This window comes from Aphis gossypii, unplaced genomic scaffold (genome assembly GCF_020184175.1).
Source record: "Aphis gossypii isolate Hap1 unplaced genomic scaffold, ASM2018417v2 Contig00896, whole genome shotgun sequence".
NCBI lineage: Eukaryota > Metazoa > Arthropoda > Insecta > Hemiptera > Aphididae > Aphis > Aphis gossypii.
Window position 1 is genome coordinate 15,270 of NW_026083348.1, and position 24,205 is coordinate 39,474.

Below are 24,205 nucleotides of genomic sequence, written 5' to 3' on the forward strand. Positions count from 1 at the left end.
GAACAGTAGATTCATTATATTATTGAAATCCTGAACTTTTTCCTTATTGAAATTTTTTAATATAAGTATGTACTATCAAGACTATAGTTGCTACGGTAATTCCTAAACAAACGTCTTTACAAAATATTACAGTGTATAGAAGATTAAATAACTTAACTTTAATAAGTATTCAAAGAATTATTACTATTACTCCGCAGAAGTTTAAAACCAGTTTCCACGCCAAATAAATTATTTTAAATGGAAATACTTAGTTAGTAGTACTAACCATTTACTACTAGTTATATTTTATTTAAAATTTATTATATTCATGGATGGTGTATTATCATTATATTTTACTTTTCATATTTCATATAAAGTTAAAAGTATTAAAAATCAATTACTAATTACACATATCCAGATACTATGCTCTAAAACCACCTTAAAAAATACTAGATGTTTAATTTGGTTTTAGAAAAAAAAAGCAAATAAATAAGTCAGGCCTTAGACAGGAGGGCTCTATGTCACCTGTCCTATTTAATTTATCATTACGATATTTGGAATCTTTAAATGGAGGTACACACTGGAAACAGTGCAGCTGACAGCGAGAAGTGGAAAATTGGTTGAATAATGGGATGGTCCTAATGTTCACTTATACACAAGAAGAATGTATTAGACCATTTAATATTTCCTACTTTTATTAAAACTTTTAATTTAAAAAAACATTTAATATTAAAAGTTTGTAATAAGTTCAAGCAATAATTAAATAATATCCACAAGCATTGGTATTATTCCTTGGAGTGCTATATTCATATCTGAAAGAAATTGTAGATTTTTCATTTACGATAAGGTATCTGAGTTATGAAGTTTTTTCATCAACAATAAGTGTAATGAATGAGTTCATATTTTGGTTGTGCGATATCTAAAATAAAATAATGTAAAATTTATAGTCACGGCTTGGAATTTTATACTATTAAAAGTATTCAAATATGTACATACATATGCACTACAAAACCTCAATTGTTCAAAAATACAGCTTAAATAAACTATTAATAACTTTTTTTTTAAATGTGTTTTTTTCATAGTTCTAATTATTATTGCGTTTTATTTTGTTACTACAATTTTTAAAATTATTTTTATTAATGATAAGAATGAATCCTTAAGAGTTTATTTACTGTAATTTGTAATTGTTTACTTTTATTTGAAAGTTAAGAAACTAATTTTTAATTAAATCTAATACTATAAGAAACATCTGACATTAATTTATATTAATTTTATTCATTGATTTTATATAATAGACTATATATATATATATAGATATATTATTATAAATATATTATATAGATATTATAGATATATAATAGATTACATTTTAATTTTTAGATTTTTTTTTAGTTTTCTTTTCTTTAATTGTAAATTTAAAAATGTATTCTTGGTTAAAAAGCTTGAAAATTTAGTAAAATGTCATAACATTGATAACAGAAATATTAAAAAAAAAAGTGTGGTGCAGTGGGTACCGCTGTACTGTACATTAGTTATTAGGTGCCGTGTGTCACTATTATATATAGGACTATAGGAGAATTAAATTTGAATCTAACGATAAGTATCATTGTATATGAAAAACGATTATAAACGGAGATGATTTGTCAGCTTATTTTAAATTGGGTGGTGAAAGAGGTGGTTTATGTTTTAATGACCTGAATACCCTAAAATTAAATCATGTACAGAAAATGTCAATTTAAACGACTGGTGTTTCAAGTTTCTACGACTAATAATTTTGAACTTTATCAAAAATCTAAAATTATTCGATACTAAATCGTTATTTTACGAATGAATTTTGGATTTCGTAAAAATTTAAATTAAAGATAACATTATTTTAATTGGTCAATGTTCGAGTTCTTTTATAATTATTTTAAGCCAAACATAAGGAAAATCTAGTATTAAATTTCCAACTCTTAGCTACTTATACAATATTTCTAATAAATTTTAACTACAAACCAATTTTCAATAATAAACAAATATATAAACAATAATAATAAAAAAATTAATTAAAAAATTAAATTAAATTTATAAACAATATTCATAATTTTGACGAATTTTCGTTCATATTTGAACTTCAAACACTAATTAAAAAAAATATTGTATGTATGTATTCTTATAACTTTTAATCACAATGAGAATAAAAGAAATTGATCTTTAAACGCTTATAAAAAAATTTGTGACTAACAATTTTTGATGTTTCTTTTTATCTACAATAAAACAACTTGTAAGAAACGTATTAAATTTTCAAGTATTTTTGGTCATCAAAAATTTTTTTATCGGCACTTCAAAAAATATTCTTATAAAAAACAAAAATTTCAGTTGTCTATAAATTACTCAAAGAAATTTAAAATTTTTTGAAAATTTAACTGTATCTATATAACACTAATACCTATAAACATATGGTGAAAACTTCATGTATTTACAGTGATTAGTTTTTGAATTACAACCATATAAAATAATCGATTTGGTCGAAAACTGGTTTGGCGTAAAAATTCCCGTTTTCCGTCCTTTTTTTTTGTTTTTCTCGATTTTTTTGAAAACTATCAGAAAATGTTTACTTTTTACCTCTATAATACTCCAAGGATATTCATTTTTCTATCGGAAACTACCCTCGAAGTTTAAAATTAAAACATTATTTCGACTAGTTATACTGTACACAACACAGACACAAAAAAAAATAAATAAATAAAAAACAAAAAACAAACATCATTGTAAAATCAATTAATAAAAGAATCTAAAACGTGTTGTGTGAGTCAAAATACTATAATAATATGTAATTTATACGTACAGAAACGTTACAGTATTCGTACATATATTTTAAATATATTTAAAACGACAAAATATTTATATTTCAAAATATCAAGTCTGTTTAGCTTTTTGTATATATTTATTTTACACGTATAATGTATATAGGTATCCACGTTGAACTTATAAAAGCTTAAAGAGCATAGAATTTCTCATAAATCATTAGGTACGAGTATATATAATTATTTCTCTCTCACTATCGAGTTCATCCGATCGTTTGATATACCCATCGGCCATCATATATGTATATACTGACGATTAGCGTCCTCTTACGTATAGAATACTATAAATTATTAACGATCTACATTTTATAGTAAGCAGTAGGTACATATTATCGATAAGTATATGCCTATGACATAGATATAAACCATTTCAAAATTTAAGATTTAGTGTTGTAATATTTGAATCCTCTTGTATGAAGTATGCACCGATAAATTCGGTGGAATGCATAGGCGCCCAGAAGGGGGGCAAGCTGGGGCATTTCCCCCCCACTGGCTTTTTAAAATTATGTTTTAAATTGAATGTTTTAAGATTAATTACTATTTATTATATAACAAATTCTAACATTGCCCTCTCCTAGAAAAATTTCTGCGAACGCCTATGGTGGATGTAAAAAGTCGTGTAACGTGCCACGTACAAGCAGTAGAATGATGTAGTATCGGATAGGTTGTTGTAAAAAATGAAGTCTCTTGAAATATTTTCAAAGTGTTTTTTATTGAAAAATATTCTAAGTTCAATTAATTAAATAAATTAAACTTGTGAAAAATATTCTAAGTCCAAATGACAAAAATATTGATCTGGGTGACGTGAAGGTGCTCGCTCTAACTCTGATGGATCACGTATAAAATGTGCCTAATCTGGGCCCCCTTATATATCATCCAGAGACTCCCGTGGTACCTTCAGGTCCCTGTTGGTCATCTGCACCTGCATCCGCTTCTACCCACGCATTGCGTCATCCGCGCGATACCGTGCGTCAATTATACGACTATAATATTCTACCGGGTGAGTGATTCCGCACCTAGTATATTCTACCGGGTGGTAATCACGTATTCATAATAATATGTTACCGGATAGCAATCATATAGTTATTATGATTATTTGTCATTATCTCCTAGCGGGTAGAAAGCATACGGGCAATGATGCTTTTGATTGGCTTTACCATTTGTTTTTAGGTTCGGTTCTAGTTTATTATACTCATTACTTGCTTGGCTGCTCACCCCTAACATAACTATAAGGATGTCCGTTATGCCCCCAATGTTTAGGTTATTGTTGGCTATGGTATGTAATAATTTATATATTACATTTAATATAAGTATCAGAGCACGTTGCAGTCGAAATAAAAAAAAAACATTATAATCTATATTATATATTATATTTATATAATTATGTACGTTTTTACTTTTTTGAATGACAATACATTCATTTTTAAATTCATATTCTGAAGCGAAATATTTTTAAAGTATTTAAATGTATTATAAAATCGAAATTTAGACGAGTAGTTTATGAATTATAATTAATTGTAAGTATTTATAGTTAAGGTGATCAGAGTAGTAGACCGATGCATTTTGCGAACTGCGTAGTATCCACGTACTATATCATTTCTGTTACCTAAAATTTAAATACTTACAAGCTACAAAGTTATAACTTATAAACTATTCGTCCGAATTTCGATTTTTATATTTCTAAATACTCCAAAAATATATTTTTTGTCATTCAAAAAAGTAAAAATCTACAAAATATAGTAACAACCAAAAATAGTTTTTTTTAAATATGTTGTTTTATTTTGTCTGTAAATTATACGAAAAAAACATATTTTCAAAAACATTAATAAGATTTTAAAATAATGACTATTTTAGATTAAATAATCACCCTGTATATTTTACATATATAATATGGTTTCCATTGCCTATTATTGGTTACAAAAAATATAATAGTCAGGCACCGAAAGGGTTACTGTAGCTTTGGATACAATTGATTTTTTAATAACTAAAAACTGATCTTATTTTTATTTTTTTATTTTATATACCTATCTTGTGTATCACAAATGAAAAGTATTAACATTTTATATCCAGCGCGACGGTAGTGACTCGAAGCTGAGTATTAAAAAAAAACGTATTAATAATATATTATATACCTACTACATAGTTGGTGTTTATTAAAAGAAAAATTTGATTCGAAGAAAGTTAACAATAATTTAGATCACAGAAAGCGTTAACTCTAAGTAACGAGTGATTGGCAATATTGTAGTTGTGGTATATTTGGTTACGTGAACTCGAGAGTGTTCACTATCGCAACTTCGCACTTTTCAAAATGTTAAGATCACACCAAATTAGCTCGTTACGAATTCTAAAATAAAATATGGAAACTTTACAATCTAATATCAATCTATTAACGTGCAAATGTGCAATAGTTAAGAATACATCAATATTTCAATCTAAGTATATAATATATATTATATACATAGCCAATTTTAATGTTATATCTGAAAACCTTGGTCAATAAAAGATAAAAAAAAAAAACAACACAACTATCTATAGGTATAAGATTTTGATATAAGTTAGTAGGTATTTGTGATTATTCGTATTTTTATATTTAACGGTCCGCGCGAAAATAATTTTAAGGGGCATTGTCTTCCCGTCTAACTGTGGAATTATCTTTATTACCACGAACTAAAATATACCGTATAATATAATCTTAGTTTGTGGCTATTGCATATCTGTGATTAGGTCTAAAGTTAGGTACCTAGTCGCCGATAAATTGCGAGCGCGTTCGCTGCAATGGCCAATGACGAACGTTATTCATTACATGTGCGGAGGTCGTGGAGTTTTCAATAATATTCTACGACGCTTATTTTACTGTTGTCAAATATTGTGTGTAATTCATCCAAGTCGTATACGCGAATTCGGTTTCTTTTATTTTATTCTATCGTTGGATTTTGAGTTAATCATCGAATATTTATTTTTAATTAGTTGTAACAAGTGCGCTGCGTGTGCAGTTATTTTTTTAAGTTAATTACTCGAGCTACCTTTTATTAGAAATTATTGACGCAACAGCTCCGGATTCGGGTTGCTTAATGCTTATGTCGAGGAAAGTCATATTACACTATAAATTTTTAATGCGTGTGTTGGGAAATGCACCAACTGAGAAAATATTTTTTAATAGTTTATTTTTCGAGTAAATAATAAAGTATTAAAATTCCTCCACGGTTAATTATTAATTATTTACGACCATGATTATGGCAAAAATAGTAAAAACTAAACGGTACCTATTAAGGTAACTGTCGTACTTAAGTATTGACGTAAATGCAGTCACAAATGAACTTATCAAGCGTCTATTAACCCTTACATTAATTGTTTTGGACTCACTAATGATATTGTTATTAATCTCATTAACCATATGTCCATATATTATATTTACCGCTGCCTGTGGTGTGTTGTCATGGGTATATGTTCGAGCTACTTGTTACGATATATTAGTGAATATACATATTGTGGGTACAATATACATAAAGTATTATAAACGTATAATTTAGGGTTGATTAATATTTATCGACTAAGGTATGAAAATAAAGAATTTTTCGAATAGAAATTAAAAGAAATCATTGGACACGTTTGGATTGAGCCTTAAGTGGTGTGCTTTGCTCTTCAGCGATTGATAACGCACATAATGTAAAAAAGAAAATACATTTTCTTAGAACTAATAAAAAAATAGAATTATGTTTTAAATACATCTTGTCATACTGATCGTTGATGTGTAAAGACTTCCTATAAATTTAGCGAAGCCTCACTCCCTCCGCCCTCGGTACCTTATATTGACACTAAAATTATTTTGCACCTAGTTAGCTACTACTTTGTGGGCGTCCCTATACTACGTGTATGTGTGTTTTTTGTATTTGATGTAGGCTTTATATTATATAGAAAAGCCTATTAATGAAGATTATTACGCTATGCAATGAGAGTATAATTTATACTACTATCATTTGGATTAGGTATTTATATAATTTTATTTATTTTTCGGCCAAATGGTCTGTAATTGCATTATACACATATTTATAAATATTAAAATTCTAATGAATATTTATTACCTATACTAATTAATTATACAAATTACCTATACTAATACTTATTTGACAAAAAAATCATAGTAAACATTTGAATTTAAGTTTTGACTTACCTATCTATATACGCAAATGCATATAATACCTACCTATTTTATATTACACATTTACAAACATTCACTTCACAACCAGTAGTGAATTAGAGTGTTTACTTACTTTTATAATTTCATATCACGAAGACACGAACAATAATTACTAAGTTACTAAATTCATAATAAATATTAAATCGATGTTTGAGTATTTAAAAATTATAGTTCTAAATTTATTGTGAATTTAAGTGTAGTATTTATCTAACATTTGACGAATGTGGTGTATTTAATTTATTTAAATATTTTTACAAAAAATAAATGAAGACAAATTCAAAATATATTAGAGATAGTAGTAGTAGATGATTTTCTAAGTTTTGATGATTGTTTGAGACTGCTACTCATAGTGCGTTTGGATAATGATTTTTTCGGTGTCTTTACTATTGACCAGTGGTTGAAGGTTCATTTATATATAAATCATGGGTACCTGCTTAAACATCTTTGATTCTCACCAGTGTTCGGATTAGATGAGTATTTTTTTATCTAGATAAAGATAAAGATGATGCAACTCAAAAGTATCTAAGTAGAGATGAAAGATGACTAAACTCATATTCATCCAGATAAAGATAAAGATACCTAGATACTTTTTTATCTAGATAAAAAAAAGATAAATTTTTTTTAATAATTTTAAAACAAGTGTATCATAATCTGACCTAACAATATAGTGTTTTTTTTGTGTGTAAAAAATATTATTATATGTTAATGGATTAACATATTATACAAAATAAGTAAATCACATTTTTAAATTAAATATTAATATTATTTATGCTTTAATATAAAAATAATAATTATCACTTAAATTTAAATTATAATTATCAAAAGTCAATAGACAAAAGTTAAATTATAATTTAAGTATTTACTGTATGACATTCTATCTGTGAATATCCATACTTTATAAAGCAAATTATTTCAAATTTTTAAATTTAAGTATATTTTAATTGGGTACTAGGTACTTACATAATAATTAATAAATAAAAACAAATGAAAATTAGTTAAATCACTTTTGTTAATTTTGTAATTTGTATTAATTTAATGTAAAATAACAAATATCTTAATAAATAATAATAACAACATTTTTAGTGGAGGATCTTCAATTGCTTCTTGAATCAATTTTTTATTATTTTCAGAACTTGTAACTAAAAAAACGCTTCATTATGTATTTATCAGTTTTGCTTTGCATTGATATTATAATTTCCAATCTACATAGACTAATTTGTACAAGTACCTGTATTAAAATATGACAATTAGGACAATCATATGATTTTATTTTTAAATTACTTAAAAATATTTGATATTTTGGTAGAAAATTAATTGAAGTCTTCCAAATAATGCATATTAATTGTATATTAGTAACACACTATATAGCACTAATGTTTTTGGTAATACAGTAAAATTAGAAAAAAAAAAATGGTATCTAATAAAAAGGTACCTAAATGGCCAAGTTATTACTATTATCCGTTACTAGTGATTTTCTAATATATTTATTTTCGTTTTCACAAGTTAAACTAATTATTTTGTTTTTTAACTACTAATAAACCTAATTTTTGAGATATTTGTATTTTATTGTGTTATAATTTGTCAATAATATGCCTTCCAATTGTAATGAATCCATACGGTGGTGTGCAGTTTATAGACCCCCCCCCCCATTTGCGAAATGAATTAGTGGAAACTAAGTATTCACTAAGCAATAATATTTCCAATTATGTGAATAATAATTCAAAGGCATGAAAATTATATTTATTCACTAGTAATGATAATTCAATTTTTACTTGTTTTTAATATTTTAAATATGAGTAGATACTAAATGAATATTAATTGTGTGTCCAGTATAAACATTGTATATTTTAATTAAAATAGTATGACCCATTATAAACATTTAGCATATTAATAAGTAAAATATGTTATACATTTTTAAATTTGACAAATAACATAGTATTATTTAGGTATTAATATTTCAAAACTGGAACCTATTCATATAATATTATTATTAAAAAGGATTCTTTAGGTTTCACACATGAAAATTGACTTAGAACATTATGGTATATAAAAAAAGATTAGTTACCAGTTTACCAGTTGATGGTATTAGATGTACACATTTAAAATGTGCTGTTTATTCCTAACAACTGTGTGAAATAGTTATTAATCAAAAATATTTATAAGAATACTGTGAAATTTTTTTTATTTTTAGTGATATCTTTTTCACAATTTAAGCACTTGAAATATAAATAAACATTAAAATAATTACATCTCTTTATTCTTGGTTTCACATTGACAAAATCTCACGTAAAGTGTTTAAGGTTTTAGGTTTTATTTTTTAAAAGAATAGCCCGGGAATTCAAACTATCACATCCTCTTACTTTAAAGATACTAATTCGAAACACCCACAATATTTCTTGTTTTGATGTTCCACTCTGCTCAACTAATTACTTGAGAAACAAACCTCTCACTGGGACTGGGATGATGATAATTGATAAAGCATCAATAAAAGGATTCGTCATTCCTATTTTAAATTGATTATTTTATTTTAATACATTTCCACTTAAATGTTGCTATGTACAATGTACATACCTTTAAATAATATAATATAATATGCCTTTGTATATTTAGACTTTTGCACGTAATAATTATAAAATAAATAAAATGATAACATTAGATAGTTAAATATTTAGTGGTGTATTACAATCTTATTTTATGTTTAATTAAATTGTATTTGATGTTATTTTTTTATACTTTTGTTAGGTACCTCATAATACTTGGGTCAAAAAAAAAAATTAAAATTAAAGAGTGTTCAAGCTAGTAATGCTGTGCTGTATAATAAATCATTATAATGGATATATTAAATTTGAATCCAAAAGAGGTACCATTGTATTAAATGTATATACAAAAAACGATTCTGAATGTAGATGATTTATTAGCATATTATGATATAATTTCCAGTAAGGGGTGAAAATGGTGGTTTATGTTTTTATGGATCGAATCCACCAGAATATAAATTCTTTTATAATTATTGTAAACCAAACTTATGGAAAATTTTATATTACATTTTCAACTCTTAGCTACATTTACAAAAATTTTCATGAATTATATCTACAAAATAATTTACAAATATTCATGATTTTGACGAATTTTCGTCAATATTTGAATTTCAAATGCCAAAAAAAAAATTTTTGCCTATGTATTCTTATAATTTTTGAATCATTATAAGACTAACTTATGAGGAACTTTATACTAAATTTACAAGTATTTTGACCCAGCAAAAAAATTTTATCGATATTTATAAAAAAATAAAAAATATTTTAAATGTCTATAAATAGCATTGAAATAAGCGAATTATTTTTAAAATTTTATAATGTGAAGAAAATGTCAATCTAAATAACTGGTTGAATTTTCAAGTATCTACGACTTATACTTTTTGAATTACCTATAACATATATTTAAATTCGTTTGGAGATAAATCGTTATCGTTACTCGATTTTGTAAAAATTTAAAATTCAAATGCACTTAACACTTTTCCTATAATGATGTTTTGAGTTTTCTCTAAAGCTATTTGAAGGAAAACTTATAAAAAATTTAGTTTTAAATTTTTTAACGTTAGATAGAGAGACAAAAGTTTTTATCATTTTTCAACTACCTACAAAATTACTTGTACATTTTCGTGATTTTGACGTATAATAAATATTTTACATATTGTAAAAATTTGAATTATAAACGCTTATAAAAAAAATTGTGACCAATGATTTATGATTTTTTTTTAACTTCAATAAGAACAACTCATAAGGTTCCTTGTATTATTTTTTTGAGCAACCAACATTTTTTTATCGACAATTCAAAAAAAAAAAAAAAATACCTAGAAAAATCGAACATTTTAGTTTTCTATAAATAACTCAAAAAGCCAAAACATTTTGAAAATTTAACTGTATTTAGATACCACTAATATAATTTGGTGAAAATTTCAAGTATTTACAGTGACTAGTTTTTAAGTTACAACCTTATAAAAAATAGATTTTGTCAAAAATTGGTTTTTCCGTCATTTTTTTTTTCAATTTTTTGAAAACTGTTAGAAAATGTTTACTTTTTACATCTATAATGCACCAAGAATATTCTCTTTGCGATCGAAAATCATCCCCAAAGTTTGAAATTGAAGAATTATTTCGACAAGTTATGCTTATCTTTATAAAATCATCACTTCGTTTAGAATTTAAAAAAGTCATCTTAAAAAGTGTCTCAAATGTATATACCTTTTAACACATTTATTATTTTTAAATATATTGTTTGATAGTTTTATTAAATATTTAATTCTAATGTACAGACACTTTTTAGGGGAGTAGTTTATGTTAAGTATATTTATTTTTTTTTTAATTACCTAATTTGAAGAATTTGAAAAAAATGTATTAATACACTTTGTATTACAGTATTAGCTTTATTAGGAATTTTCTTTTATAATACTTGAATATTAGATCAAAATGTTTATGATATTATAATGAATTATTAATGGAGAATGGAGCAAATATATTTTATTTTAAAAAATATTAATTTGATAAACTGAAAAAGAATTAGTAAAATTTTTTAATTTTAATATTTTGTTTAATAAATAATAAAAAACTTTGTAACGATCTTGTTCTTTAAGGTGAACATTAATGATGCACTTAATTTGGAAATTAAAGAGACACTTACCAAGTTATATATATCACCTGCTAAACGTAATTTGAACTATGTCGGTCGACAATATTTTGATCATAAATTTCAGGTATGTATCTACAAATATTATACTTATATATTAATGGAGCTATAAAGATACTATTCTTATTTGAAAACAAGTTATTCATTTTTAGTATGATTTGTAAAAATATATTTCAGGACTAACAAATTATGATTATTTATACTTTGTAAATATAAATTTGTTGTAATAATTGTGTAATTAATTGTGTTTTATTATTAAAATGTATAATTTGCTTAGTCTATTTCTATAGATTCTTGTTGATTACTGAAAGAGCTAATGTACTTCAAACACAAAAATTTGATTAATTTTTTTTAATTAAATAATATTGCCCATTAATTATATTTCAATTGTAGGGTACTCGCATAGAATATTCAAAAAAACCCGGAGAATCAACTACTGTGTATGTTGGACATTTAAATTTGCTTTCAACTGAAGAAGATATCCATAAACTATTTTCAAAGGCAGGAAAAATAAAAACAATTATCATGGGATTAGATAAACATAAATTAACTCCTGGTGGATTTTGCTTCATTGAGTATGTACATTGTACAATTTTTAATACTTAACAAAATATTTGCATTTTTAACTATAAATTACTTTGTAAGTTTGGCATCTACTAGTATTAAATGTTTTTTTAATAAAATATTCTTAATAATATGATTGTTTTAAACTGCATTCAATTATTGGTCTTTATTAGTTAATAATTTATATTTATTGATTTAGTATTATTACCTTTTTTTGGATTTTATTTTTAATAAGTTTAACATTTATAGTTATAATTAGAGCACAAATTGTTATGCACTAAAAAGTATCAAAATATGTCATATAATATGAAGTAAAAATCATAAAAATATGCAAGAAAAATTTTTTTTTTCATTTGTATAAAATTCACAAATTAAACAGCATACAATAATTAATTACTTAAATAAACTAAGTAAAAAAAAGTTTTCATTTTAATATGCAATTTATTTCAAATTTTGGAAAAATATACAGAAATATACAACTACAATTTTACTATTAGATTCAAATTATTATGATTTGTAAAGATAACTGAAAAAAGTCTAAAAATGTGAAAAAGAAAATAATAAGCAATTGCATATAAATCCGCGCTCTAGTTATTATTTAATGACAAAAAAATTATTTTTGATATTTCTGCTTGACAAAATGTGATTTTATACAATTTTTTTTAAATTTTTGTTTTAATATCCAATACATTTCGAATTTTGTAAAAATATGCTGAAATGTGAAAAAAAATTCACCATTAGATTCAAATTGTTATGACTCTTGAAGATAACTGACAAAACTCCGAAAAAGTAAAAAGGAATATAATTCTATGCAATTGCCTAGAAATCCGCTCTCTAGTTATAATTATTAAACCAAGTATCCTTTGTTAAAATGAAAGATGAATTGTTCATATTACTTTGATTTGTTAAAATAACTTTCTTCAAATGTCTTATTTATCATTCTATTATTTTTTTTTTTATTAAATTTTATATAACTTGGATTCTATAGGATTCTTTGAAGTTCAAAACTAAAACATTACGTTTTGTGAGTCAATTTAAAAAGCTTAACTGGCTAGGGCTGACATAAATATACTTAATACCTATACAATATGCAATATTTAATTTAATTTGTATTTATTGTATCTGCAATAATATATAATTATCTTTATGATAAACCTTTATAAAATAGTAAATAATAATTTTATAATATATTTTAAAATTTTGTTTACATAGTTTGATAAAATAGTTTAATGTATTAATAGTATTATTTAATTTAAAATTAAGTTATGAGTAATTAAACATTTACAACTTTGATTAATATTTTTATTTAAATATAATGTTTTTATTTTACAATAAAAAAAAAAAAAAAAAAAAAAAAATGAACTTCAAGTTGATTTATTAAAAATAATTGAAACTACAATTTGCTTTATTTGCCATTTCGTTTATGAATTAATGAGTATATGATGATATTTATTTACAAATTAGTATAGTAGAAAATCTTAGTGGCATACACTTTTATGAAAAATTCCACAATATCTAGTATATTCCAATAAATAATCAATCTTTAACAATTTTTCAGATAAATTCACACTTAAGGTACTTAGAAGAGACAAATGATTTATTATAAGGAGCATTATTTTTTTTTTTCAGTAACTATATTCAATTGTTTGTTTAATTTGTTTATTTTTGTTTTATAAATATTTTATTCTGTCGTTTAATATTTTTTTGTATTTACCATCTAATAAGAAAGTATTATTTATAAAATTATAACTATATTTGTGTTTTCCTACTGAGACCTTTGAAAATATATTTTTTTTTAAAGCAGGAGTAATTTAATTTGTTTTTTTTTTTGATTTTGTTTCTAAAATTTAATATATTTTGTTTGTTATAATAAGTTATATTGACACAAACTTTATAAATCAATATGCATTTAATGTGATTGTTAATTTTTCATTTAAATATAATTATAAAATATGTATATATGTTAATTTTTATTTTTACAACAACCGAGATTGTGAAAAACAGAATTTTGGTATGTAATTGTACTACGGTATTTTTTTCAAGTTTAAATATAATTAAAGTTTTTTTTAAGGAAATTTGTCTTCAATTTTTATTTAATTTGTACCAAATATAAAAAATTTATAAATCTCAGTAAATCATTTCTTTTGAAATTTCACTCGGTATTACTGTAGTAATTTTATTTTTCGTTCATTTTATTTATTTAGCTTATAACAGTAATGGGAAAGTTACTTAACATAAAATATTTTTCTTTAAATTCATATACTTTGAAGTAATACCTATACTATAAAAATTATTAACCTTGTTAATAACTTAAAATTGTTATTGTATCGTTTATCATTAATCAAATTAAGCTTTGTCCAACACTGGTGTCTGTGTGTGATGAAAATTGAATGAATCATTACCAATTCAAAATTAAAATTGTGTGTGCACAATAAACTGCACATAATTATGATATGAAATAAGGGTTTTTTTTTTTTGATTTTGTTTCTAAAATTTAATATATTTTGTTTGTTATAATAAGTTATATTGACACAAACTTTATAAATCAATATGCATTTAATGTGATTGTTAATTTTTCATTTAAATATAATTATAAAATATGTATATATGTTAATTTTTATTTTTACAACAACCGAGATTGTGAAAAACAGAATTTTGGTATGTAATTGTACTACGGTATTTTTTTCAAGTTTATATATAATTAAAGTTTTTTTTAAGGAAATTTGTCTTCAATTTTTATTTAATTTGTACCAAATATAAAAAATTTATAAATCTCAGTAAATCATTTCTTTTGAAATTTCACTCGGTATTACTGTAGTAATTTTATTTTTCGTTCATTTTATTTATTTAGCTTATAACAGTAATGGGAAAGTTACTTAACATAAAATATTTTTCTTTAAATTCATATACTTTGAAGTAATACCTATACTATAAAAATTATTAACCTTGTTAATAACTTAAAATTGTTATTGTATCGTTTATCATTAATCAAATTAAGCTTTGTCCAACACTGGTGTCTGTGTGTGATGAAAATTGAATGAATCATTACCAATTCAAAATTAAAATTGTGTGTGCACAATAAACTGCACATAATTATGATATGAAATAAGGGTTTTTTATTTTTTTGAAAATCTCTATTGGATATATGTATATCATATATATATATAGTGTTATTATCATGTTAAATGAAACTATGAATCTAATGTGTAAAAGTTTCAAATGTATGAGATCAATATTGAGTGTTTTATTAACAAAACTTAATTAGTATTTAAACCAGTACTTATAATCAATCGCCCTAACTACTTAACGTGTTTCACTATTTCTTATATCATCATTTTTATGTCAAATAAACACAATTAAGATTTGGTGCAGTAATTTCTACAGAGTTGTCATTTTACTGGTCTATTTGATTATTTAAACTTCTTTATAGTATTAAATACTATATAATATATATTAATTTAATTTTATATATCAGTATAACTAGAAAGATATTTTATACTCTGCAACACCGCTCTTATATTTTTGAAATCAGAACTACAAAAAAAAGGTTCTTATCGTTTTTTTCAAAATCTGTTATTTTTGTGTTTTGTAAACTTGAATAAATTTTTTTGTAATTCTGATATCAAAAATAAGTACGATATTGCAATCTAAAATCTCTTTCTAGTGTAAAAAATTTGGTTGATTAACTTGGACTTCGCCTGAGTGGTCCTTACCTGTATGAAACGGTTTTAACTATGTTGTACTTTTGAAAGATGGAGACAACCCATGCTGGTGAAGCGTCCTCTTAAATTAACCATACTTCTACATAGTACATCATTTAATAGTATTTGGAATAGCCGTGAGATAATATGCTATTGTTTATCCATAACTCTAATTATATGACATTACTTTTTAAATACAAACCACTGCTTATAAAATATTAAATACTAGGTTTTAAAATCAGAAAACAATAATTTTGTAATATTTTCTTTTTTAATAAATAAAAAAAAAAAACTTGGAGGAATTTAGATACATATAATACATACAACAATTTCTTATATTGAAACACAAAAAATAAATATAAAATTAAATATTTAAATATTAATTTTATTAAGTAGATTCCTTTTCTGAGATTTGGAATATTTGACAAATAACAAAGAATAACTTGTACATTGCTTATGGAAAAAACAGCCTCATAATATTATAATTAAACATTTCATTATACTCATAATGTTTATGGACGTTGATTAGTTTGACATCCCAATTGGATAAATAACTCCACTTTTATCATTTGTTTGTCTAATTGGACATACATCATGGTATCTGGTTGATACCTAAACATAATATATAATTATAAAATCGGAAATATATGACTTGAATGTAATATAATATTTTTTACATACACAAGACATGAAATATGTGTTAGATTGTCAAGAAAATCAAACAGCTGAATTATTTCATACGTAAAAGTTGTGACAGTTGGATTTAAGTTCATCAGACATGCTTCATAGAACCCACAAATTCCTAAAATAGTAAAATATTAAATTTTTATTCACAAAGTAAAGGAATTATTTTACCATTCATGCATTCTTCAAGAGAATTGTAACTGATACATATTCTTGTTTCCGGATCAATTCCCGGTTGGACCAACAATATGGTGTGCAACTGTAATAAAATACAATATGGAAATGATATCAATATTTTACATTTAATAAAAGCAATAAACAAATATTTTATACCATTTTGTAGCTTTTAGATTAAGTAAAAACGTATTCAAAATAAACCTAACGGCCACGATACAAATAAACAAGTCGGCGTAGGTTTGTCACTTAATAATTATTACTAATAAATTAATAACTTTAATTTCCATGTGGTTTACACTAATTCACAAACGATAGTTATGTTATATAACCTAAAAAATGTTAGGTTTGGTGCGTAAGATGCGCGATGACGACGTTTGCTAAGTTGGCTCCACTGATTTGGTGGTTATCTCGTTTTGAATGCGTAAAAGTGAGTTTCCATTGGACCGTTCCCGTGTACGTGCATGTTTATCAACACACACGTACGTCCGAACCTCCTTGGAAACTATCGAAACTACCCGAGGATCGTACGTTTAATACATTCGTTCAACCACAGTGTTCAAGTACAGTCGCAGTTGCAGTGATTTAGCCAAACCAACGCGTACAAAACAATAATATTATATTGTAAGGTTATAGTCAAACCTTAAACCATATGGTATCTTAGTAATTTATATAGCCTAAAAAATTAATCTGTGTGATCCGTGGGTGTTATTGGCGATAAAAAAGTAACTAGTGATTATAACAAGACCTAGGTAAGTATTAAAATAAAACTTGTCGTAGTGATTGGCTTATTGTCTAAAAATCTACTGTCTACTGTGTATTGTTATTTTTTTTAGGTACTTTGGTGTGCTTCGATTTCGTTTGTGATTAAAAAAACGCTATACGTGTTTGACCAAAAATGTTGAGTCAGGACGAAAGCGAGAAAGATTCGTCTCCCCCCCGGATCTACTGTCCGATCGACCAGATGAAGGATATACGTGCTGGGAAGGAACGCGAGGTGGGTTCAAAAGCGACATGGTCAGTATCTTCATGGATACCCGGTAAGTAATACTACATTATATTATTATTGTTGTGCTTTACTTTTGCAATCACTGTAATTCTAGCTCATAATTGTTGGCAAGGCCATAATTGGAAATTAATTTCAGGGAGCGGAGGATTAAGCTAAAAAAAAATCGTGTCCAAAATTTTATTATAATATATTATTGGTAATTTAATATAGTATAAAATTAATTTCAAAATTTCGGGGGGGGGGGGGTTGAACCCCCGCAGGTAAAGTTTTGATTATTAGGGCCTTTGCGCTATACCTAATTTTGTAATGAGCCCATAATCAGTGTAAACTAAAAACCAATGACGTATTACTTTAAAATTATAAATGTAGGTATACCTAAATAAAATATACCATAATGCCTTATTAATAAAAAGTAATCAACACTAATAATACTTATTGTTAAAAATTATGGTGTAAATAGACGTGTCTTTTTTTAAATTTATCGATGGAATATAATAAAATATCAAAAATTTTATCTTTGTTTATAAATTAAATATCTTCTTAAACAAACAGATAAATCAAATGATATAGTTTTTGTTGGTTTATCATAGATCTATATTTGGTTTTTACAATTTCAAGTATTGAAAATACTCATTTACACTTATGCACACTGATGTATAAGATGCTATAAACAATGAATTTAAACCAGATTTAATTTTAATTTTTTTTTTATTCAAAAATAGTTTGAAATGTCTAAGTTGCGATTCATTAGTTATTTAAATTTAATTTTTTTCTTTTTTGATTTGGCTATAGGTTTCAAAATTTTAATTTAAATTTTAATAATATCATGCACTGGTATAGCCATTTCCATTAGCTATTTTTTATAAATATCCAATCAATGCCAACACTTGGTGTATATTAGTGGGGGTGCAAGCAAATATTATAGGGCCCATGTAGTCAAGGACATAAATACCTAATAGATTCTTAAAAAAATAGCACTTTCTGTTAGTATTTATATACATTATTTTACATAGATGGAGCAAAGTTAATTGAAGTTCCTAAAATAGTAATTGATTTTTCTATCTCATACTACTAAAAAGGAAATAAACCATCAGCTGTCACTACATAACAAAATTAAAAATATAATGGTTAAGAATATAATATTGGTGATATTTATTAATTCAGCTCCCTACAATTTGAAATTATATTTTTTTTATGATTATATTTAGAATTTTTGTATTACCTATATTAACAATTATGGTTTTAATTGTTTCAACGTATTTATTAACTTATATTTTTTATAAAATAATATAATACTATTTTATGAAAAATCTGGTCAATTAGTCCTAATGCTAATTAATATTTAATATTAATATATAAAACATAGGAATTTAATAAATAATTTATTCAAATAAATTATAATTAATAAATTGTATTCAATAATTACAATAACATTTTATAAACTAATATTAATTCTAATCTTGCAGTTCTTGACGTTTAAAACAATTTTATATAGTGTCTAATAATATGTGGAATTGTGTAGGAAAAGAAGGCAGTATTTAATTAGATTTTATTATTAAGGTTCTTTTAATATAAAATAAAAATAAAAGATATTGGAAAATATTAGATATTAAATAATTTTTTTTTTTTAGCTATGGATTAGTTTCTGTTCTTTCAAGTAATTCTTTTCCTTTTAATCTAATAATCAATATAAATTACATAAATTATTTAATTTCTAAATACACTTTATACAAAATTGTTATTATTATATTAGCATTATTGAATAATAATGCTCCTAAAATTAAAAAAATATTCATTCTGATAAGATGTAGGTACTAGGTATATAATAACTTATAACCACAATAATATTTTATAAAAAAAATTCCAAATAGTTTAAGACACAGCTCACAGTCCTATTATTATGAATAAATTTGGGGCTTGGGGGTTTTTTGCACCTCTAGCATCCCTTTTAGTTACGGCACTGTATCCATTAGAGCTAATCTACAAAACTGTTTTCTTGGTCTATACTACATACTATGTTTTCAATCTACAATGTGCAAGCATAAGTAAAAGTAATGATTATATATCTATTATCAAAGATAAGAACATTATCTATATTCTATAGTCAGTTTTTTAGAATGTTTAAATTTTAAATTGAATTATGAGAATTTGTAAATAATAATATGTAATTTACTCATAATTCACTTAAAAAATAAAATATAATTAAAAACTACGAGAGAAAAAAATAAGATTCTTACCCTTAAGATTGATAATTGATCATTTCACTTTAATATTTAAGCTAAATACACAAAATTAATTTTACTGAATAAAAATTAGCCATGTTTATAAGACTGATATTACATGCATTATTGACAGATAAATCTTAATTTTTTAATTTTATTTTACTTTACAACTTCTATTATGATACTCGTATTAAAAATAATAATATCACTAATTTTGGTTTGAGTTTTATGTATTTTTCTTATTGCTACAGAATATGTATATGTATGAAATGATGCACTAATGACTACAGGTTAATAAGTTAATAAAAAATCCAATTTGTAAAATTTTTTTGCTTGCAATATTATATTTAGGAACATATAAATTAAAAGTATTAATAGCATTAGAGAAATTGAATAATGTTTAAACATTTTAAATCTATGGTTTTTCAAAATAATAATAGTGAGTGTTGCACAACATCAATAATTGGTTTATATATATTTATATTTAAATCAGTGCTTCTCAAACTGTGGTACACGTTCCACTAGTGGTACTCAAAAGGCCGTATGGTGGTAGAACGAAATATTAAAAATAAATATTTGATTCTGACCTCACTGAAGATTTATTATTAAATTTATACTTTATCTAAAAAACCAATAAAATAAAAATAATTACATTGTAATATTGTACTGCCTTATTATTTAAAATAAATGTATTTAATTAAAAAGTAAAGTATTTTATTGTACAATTTGGATCCTTCTGTAATTAGTCATTAGTGGTACGCGACTGATTGATAATATAGCTAAGTGGTACGCAAAAAAAAGTTTGAGAACCTCAAATTTAAATAAATTAACTAGATACATTAAAAACTAAAATCATTATTTTGTTTTTTTTTAGGTCATGGCGTGCGCCTATTATCAGGTAACAATAAAAATACATACTGGAAATCATGTGGCACATTTCCACATTTAATTAATATTCAGTTTAGAAATGAAACTGTTATAAGTCATGTATATATATATGTTGACTATGCACTTGATAAATGCTATACACCAAGTATCATATCAATTCGCACAGGTAGCAATTTTAATGACTTGGAAGAATATAAATTAATTGAATTAGTAAGACGACGTTATTGGATAAAAATAAGGATCCCGGATCCATTGAAAATCAATTTATTACAAATTGCCGTTTTAAAAACTAATGATGATTGTGATGACTGTATTATTAGACTAATTAAAATACATTCACCTACTCCAAAATTCTATAGAACTTATAACATTTTAAAACTGTGGAGATGAGAAAATGTACAACTATAAAATAAAGGTTTTTTTGTCTATTAGGTATAACTTTAGAAATAAAGACAAAGTGTTGTAAACTAAATAAATATAAATGATTTATTTAATTTAATCTAAAAAAAAAAAAATACATCAGATTTCATGTCAATTTTTTTTTATTATAACAAACATTTACTTTTATTTTGTTTTTTACTAAAATAATTTTTAAACCTAGTTTTATAAGTCTGAAAAAATAAACTTATCATTATTAATACATAATTGTTTTAACAAGTAAATTATCATAGTATAATTATGTAGCAAAAGCAAATGTTTTTAAATATGTACAATATTTTCACTAATAATATTTAATGTTTTAGTAGTGTAATATGTTAAAATAAAAGTTTTGTTGTATTATATATAATTCTATTCACTAAGTATTGTATGGATGATTTTTGTAGTATTTTTAAACTATAAAAATAATCATTATGCATGTTATTTAAATTTTAAAATTTACAAATGGAATTAGTGTAGTCTTAATTTTTTAATTTTAAAATAGTGTTTTTTAATATAATTTATACACTATGGTCAATTTAGTAATATTAAATAATTTTGATTAAACAAAATGTATAAACACTTTTCTTTGTATGAATTTAGTAGTAAATAAGGTATGATTTAAGTTTTAATTAAAAAAATATATTAGAGAATTTTTATTATTACTTTTTTTTTTTTTGCTTTTTGGGCCATTAAGGTCTTTTACAGTTTTTACTAAGCCCCTCCACCTGTCACGGTCAATAGCAGTCTCGAAGTTTACTGCTCTGTCCGCCACTCTTATATACCTGCATTGACTCTATTCCGCCATCGTTGCCGAGGTCTTCCCCTAGGGCGCTTTGCGTTGGATTATTAGTAAAAAAATTCTTACTCTTGATGCCATATCAAACAAACAAAGATCTTCATCATTAGAGTCAGCTTCACTACGATCACGAACAGCAGAATATGTAATGCGTGGCCATGGATATCCACCTATAATTTATTTAGTACACATTATTTGTCAATCACCTCGGATTAAAATATTGTAATAGAAGTATATACTCATACTAATCAACACATAAATATTTAAAACTAAACGAATACTATAAAACTCAGAGTTTTTGTATACATTTCACATCATGCTTTTAAGAGGATTTATTTAATTTCATAATTGTAAAATGAAATATAAAAAATTATAATATATTTAAATTGTAAATATTTACCAGCATCATCATAAGGTTCATTTACTGGAGTTCCATCTCTCATATTAACTTTACCTGATAGGTACGGAAAACAAATTACCGCTAAAAACCAATGTTTACTAAAAATAATAATTAATTTGATAATAATTTTAAGTTTTATTTAAAACAGATGATTAAAGTTATGTTACCTAATTCTTACTTTTCATTCACAGGTATAAAAACAAAATCTTTCTGGAATATGTCTACATTTTTCGTCCATTTTCTTACTTTTCCGTGTCTTATCTGTGATGCTGTGTAGTGTGCTGGATAATGAGAGGCATTAAATGATTTTGTCAGAGTAGTATAAAAGTGTGTACTAAATACATACGTTCGTTCTCTATCTTCCTAACTTAATTTTTTAGTATACCAATTACTATAGTACAAAAAAACATTATTTTTCATAATAGGTATAACGCATAACTATTATTTATAAAATTTGAATTGAAATCACTTACTTTAAATAAAAGTCTATAAGAATATCATTAATGAATTCATATGAATTCAACATCTTATAATCATTCATTTTAATGGTTGATAACCGTCTGCCAACCCGATCTTCCAGTATTCTATAAAACAATATAAAAAATTAAAAAATAAAATTTTACAAGTCAAACATATTATTTCAAACTTACATTTTCTCTTCTTCTTCAACTATTTTAATCTGAAAATTGAATTTTAAATTTTTTTAATAAATATATTATCGATTATTAAAAATATATAAATTAATTAAATATTATTTTCAAATGATATAAAAAATAAATAAACATAATTATATTTAAATATGCCTAATAAAACAAGTAAAAGTAGTGTAATCACTAAATGACACTCACCCATCTGTCTTATAAGTACAATATAGCAAATTTACATTTAGCAGAACCATTATTTAAGATATAATGATCAGTAGAGTTAGGATGTTGATGACCTAAAAAACACACAAAAATGCCCTAAAAAAAATGCAAAAATGCCCTAAAAACTTCAAAAAATGTATACTTAAAAATTATCTAATAAGTCTAATAAAATAAGTGAAAAAAATGTATTTATAAATAATAATTGTTATTATTGATATGGGTGTACCTAATATTATTGTAATTTAAAATAATATGAATTATAATATTAATAAAATAATATAAATAAACAATAGACAATAGTATGTACATTTAGATTTAAAGCATACAATTATTAAAAATAAATTAAAAAGTAAAATAATATAATATAATAAAATAAATAAAAAAAATTGTATTAAAAATATTCTCAATATTCGATAAGCGTAACGTTCGATAAGCATCTACGATAGGCGTGTGACTTATTTTATCAATGTATAACACTACAAACCCCACAATAATAAAAATAAAATTATTTTTTTTGATGTTATACAAATTTTCTTTAAAATTTAAAATTTGAGAAAAATGACTCTACATTGTACAAAAACTACAAAAAAAAAACCAAAATTAAATTTCTAAAAAAAAAATACTTGCAACATTATTATATAAAACTTGAGGATAACGCAATTTCACCTTTTTTCCAAAATCGAGACATTTATTTGTTGATAATATTGAACGATGGTTTTTTTTGCTTTCTGAATACCTACTTATTAGTTATTTCCATAGCTATAATAAATAGCTA

The 24,205-nt window shown here is 24.1% G+C and overlaps 1 long non-coding RNA gene and 1 pseudogene across 1 annotated transcript; one reads left to right on the top strand and one right to left on the bottom strand.

Moving 5' to 3' along the window:
• Positions 1-8,612: 8,612 nt before the first annotated feature.
• Positions 8,613-13,832, top strand: LOC126555535 (nuclear cap-binding protein subunit 2-like; annotated as a pseudogene).
• Positions 13,833-16,375: 2,543 nt separating this feature from the next.
• LOC126555533 (uncharacterized) lies at positions 16,376-23,573 on the bottom strand. Its single transcript, XR_007606862.1, has 10 exons — positions 23,413-23,573; positions 23,215-23,243; positions 23,038-23,148; positions 22,911-22,955; positions 22,743-22,845; positions 22,565-22,662; positions 22,151-22,334; positions 16,827-16,914; positions 16,653-16,773; positions 16,376-16,583 (listed from the first exon to the last, which is right to left on the bottom strand). It is a non-coding gene; the product is annotated as an uncharacterized LOC126555533 (long non-coding RNA).
• Between the last annotated feature and the right edge of the window lie 632 nt (positions 23,574-24,205).